General features: G+C 35.6%; 1 pseudogene; it reads right to left on the bottom strand.

The window, feature by feature from the left end:
- Positions 1 to 1635: 1635 nt before the first annotated feature.
- Positions 1636 to 2491, bottom strand: LOC124989238 (40S ribosomal protein S2-like; annotated as a pseudogene).
- Between the last annotated feature and the right edge of the window lie 1972 nt (positions 2492 to 4463).

Genomic DNA, 4463 nt, shown 5'->3' with positions numbered 1-4463 from the left:
CTTAACAAGTCCTATATGAGGGGTTATCCTTGCTCTAGTTATGTGCATTAGAGACATTTATATTGTCTACGTTTATGTATTCCAAGTATATTTGGTAATTCCTGCTCCCTATATTCTCAAAACAGGGATTCTAACAGCATTTAAGTTATGACTAGGAAGTAATTTTAGTAAATAAAAGGCAATATAGTATTGTCATATTTCTAGGTATGATATTTGAATGCTGGGTGTCTGTGGCAAGGAGAAACAATAAGAAGTTCAATACACTCTATTTGCTATTTATTCATCATTTCAATATGTTACTGTTTCCCAAAGGACTGCATATAATAATTAGACTTGTGAAGCAAATATTCCTAAATGAAAACCTTGATTCTGTTATAGGTTATAGGGCAGAGCTTGAAACTCTGTTCTCATAAAAAAAAGTGAAATATTATATTATTGGCTTAAACTTGTACACTTCTCTTGAGACCTCCACTTTTAATAACCTCCAGGATCATAGATAAAACTGAGGTAGTAATCATTACTGAAATGGATTTTCTGGCAGAATTAGACATCACCTCCAAGAATCAATAATCATTTGAAGCTAACAGGGTGATTAAATGACCTCCTTTTTATTTTACTTCATGTTGAGTTGCTTTTTAATCTTGATTTAGAGTCACACCACTAGAAACAAAGATAAACCGAGGACTTAGAACATTAGAGCAGCAACTTGAGGGCTATTCATTATCAATGTTAAAGGCTCCCTTCCTTCAATCAGGGCATTTCTAGTTAATCAATGTATTCTGAAAAGAAAAACTGAAAACTCTGGGTACAGACTGAATAAATACCACCACCTAAGGCTGCTTCTACTTTTTAAAGATCTGCTCCATTAGCTTTGCTATGGCAGGTGCTATATTTTTTTATTTAATAATTTACCATGCCACTGGTGCTTGGGGTTATCTTCATATTGACGGATAATGTTGTCATTAGTTCTTTTCATCCATGAAGTTTATCCCTCCCATCTTTTTACAGTCAAGAAAAGAACTGCCTCAAGTAGGCAGCAAGTTAATTCTACCAGCCAACTATTTTCTGACACATGGAGGAATTTGATCCAATTTCCAAATAGTTTTTCCTAGTTTGAACTGAAATTTTTATGCAAAAATTATTTATCAAAGTATTAGTATGTTTGTGCATCCTAATATTTACATAGGATGATATTAAGATAAAATTTGTTAATGTGTCAATGTCCAAGAAATAAAATGCAAAAATAAAATCATAGAATTCAATACAATTTAGAAGTAAAACATTGTTTGATCTCTTATTCAAAGACAGAAGGGGACAAGGGGGCATATGTTCAACTACACATGTATGCATGAAGGAGTAAAGGGGACATAAAAAGTGTATCTCTCTCCAGAAAAAATAAATATATCGATAATCATAACTTGTTCCAAAGGCATGGAAAAATGGAGTTTTAATTATATGTATGTATCCAAGGATATTATCATATTTGATAAATATTTGATAACATTTTAACCCATTGCAGTTATTTTGATGTTCATATTTTCTCATCTTTGACCAAAGGAGTCTATGAAAATGATTGTTCTCTAGTTTAATATAAGCCTGTTAGTTTTTTTTTTTTTTTAAACAGGTTTCATTCACTTTATTTTTTTGTATAAAAACTCTATGTTGTAGCCACAGCTGGAGCCTGGGTCCTCTGTACAGAGACTCTGGTGTGGGTTTTCACAAGATGGTCAGTAAATTCCTGATAAGGAAACTTGGTGAACACAGTTTCTTTCCAGAGATCGGGAGTCAAATGTACGTCTTGGAGATGGCATCAAAGGTGGCCTTAGCAAAATTGCCCAAGGTGGCAGTTCAGTCCCTGGCAGAAGTATAGCAGTCATCAATACAAGTCATCAGCAGCAGCTTCTTGGGCACAGGGGCTGAGACAATGCCAGTACCTGTGGGGGCAGGGATGAGCCACACCAGCACAGAACCACGACATCCAGTCACCTTGCAAGGGACAGTGGGGTTTGCCAATCTTGTTCCCACAGTAGCCTCTCCGCACAGGAACAATGGAGAGCTTGGCCAGGATGATGGCCCTGAGATAGCAGTGGCTACCTTCTTGGAGCACTTTACTCCCAGTCCACCATGACCGTTGTAGTCCCTGATAGCTACAAATGCCTTGAACCTGGTTCCGGGCCAGCACGCTTCTGTGCAGGCATGATCTTCAAAACCTTATTCTTGAGTGACCCCCCAGGAAAAAGTGGATGATCTCAGGCTCCTTGATAGGCAAAGAGAAAAGGTAGATATCCTCCAAGGACTCGATCTTCATGTCCTTGACCAGGCAGCCCAGCTTGGTGACCGGGATCCACTCCTTGTCTTCAGCCTTGCCTCGGGAGTGCTGCGGCCTGACCCAACCCCAGCCTAGCCCTTGGAGACCGCTGCAAAGCCTCCTGTGGAAGCCACAGCCGCCACCCATTCCAGAGACCGGGCCCTCCAGTGGCACCAGCGTCATTCACCATTTGGTGTTTTCCCAGAGAAGAAGTGCCTATTAGTTTTCATAGTTCCCATGTTATCTTATAATATAATATGTTGCAACCTATTCTTGCACAAAATTTTACTCCAAACCTGGAATCAGCTAGTTATCTTAGGAGACTAAATTTTTATTAATTATGTGGTTTTACAGAGCGCATTCTCTTCTCTACAGTTTCTCACAACTGCTTAATTATTGTTCCTAGAAATTTCAAGAAATACTTATAGATGAATATGCATTTTTTAAAGAGAGATCAACAGTACATCATAGGTGCATAAAGATTTTTCCAATTATACTTTATGATTATAATATTTTGATTTTGATTTTGTATTTACATATCTTTGGTTAGATTGGCAAATATTGGTTCCAAATTACACTAGCTGTTATGGTTTGCATATGAGATGTCCCCCAAAAATTCCTTTGTCAATGCAGGAGTTGAATTTTTTAGATTATGAGAACCTCATCAGTGAATTAATCAATTCAGGGGATTAATAATTTGAATATTACTGGTTGTTGACTGTAGGCAGATGGGGCACAGCTAGAAGCAATAACTGTGGATGTTCCTCAGGGATTACACATTTTTTCGCTAGCTCTTTGTGCTCTCTCTGCTTCCTGACTGCCACGAGTATAGTAGCTTCTCTCTACCATGTCTTTTCTAATGATATTCTGCCTTAACTGAGTCTCAGAGCAATGATATGTGGTAGCCATGGACTGATCCTGAAAAGAAGAACCCAAAATTAAAACTGTTCCTCATCTATGTGTTCCTATTTTGTTTGTTTGTTTGTTTGTGGGGTTTTTGTCACAGTCATGAAAAACTGAATAACACACAAGTTCATTTAGTTACTTTGTTTATCCTTCCGAATGTCTGCACATGAACACAATAGTGCCCTAAATTGGTAAGTGATTAGCAATGTACTCTTTGGGAAAATAAAAGGCTCTAAGTGTAGCATTTGCTGAAGTCTCCGGAATAAGTACTCTTCATGACTGACTTCAGGCCATGGAGGGAATATTTTCTTACTTCAGAAAAGATGGGTGATTGCATGCGAGTACATATAATCTTTTCACTATACAGGCACATGAGGTATAATTTGCCTCATGATCATAAATTTATGAAAATGTAGTAAACTCATAAGAAATTATGAGTTTTTGAGTATTTAATTCCTTGTTATATAGTTGCCATATAATGAGACTTAAGTTTTCCTGCACAGGAAGATAGAAAGAGATACATAAGTAGGGTATAGAACAGAGATGTTCCACAACTACCTCTTTGCACTGTATGTGATCTTTCAGCAGATCATGAAGATATGCTTTTGTTCTCTTAATAAATGAGAAGACTATATAAATCTCTTATTTGAAATGTATTTCTTTGACTTTCAATTTCACTTCTTTTCCGAGAATCTTAATATTATTTCTTTTTATTTATTTGATAAAAATCAAAGACTATGTTAGTTTTGGTACTCTAAAGTTAGTGCAATACATTTCTAAGATCAATCAGCATTGTATTATTCTATAAGTAAAGCATTTTCCTTTTTTTCTCAGTAAAGAAAAAAATATAATTTCTTCCCTAATATCCTTTACTAATTTTACATATAATTTATATATATATTTATATATAAATCTCCTTACAAATAATAATATATAATTTATTAACATATTATATATTATACTATATATAATTTATTTAAATGAAAGATCATTATTTAATTTTCTATAGTGCCTGTATTTGGCCTGGGGATAGAGCTCAGTGGTACAGTGCTTGCCTAGCAAGTGTGAGGATCTGAGTTCAATCACCGGTACCAAATTTTTTTGTCAAAAAAACATTGGCTACATTTAACACTAGGCTAACAAAACTTATGGAAAATTTAGTAAGCTCTTAAAAGTTCATATGAACCGTGTAAGCACACTACTTTCTCATATATACATACAGTATATATATTTAACTATACCAGCATAA

The sequence above is a fragment of the Sciurus carolinensis genome, chromosome 7 (genome assembly GCF_902686445.1).
Source record: "Sciurus carolinensis chromosome 7, mSciCar1.2, whole genome shotgun sequence".
NCBI classification, from domain to species: domain Eukaryota; kingdom Metazoa; phylum Chordata; class Mammalia; order Rodentia; family Sciuridae; genus Sciurus; species Sciurus carolinensis.
The sequence above is the reverse complement of the archived record's forward strand: the minus strand, read 5'-3'. Positions and strand labels throughout refer to the sequence as shown.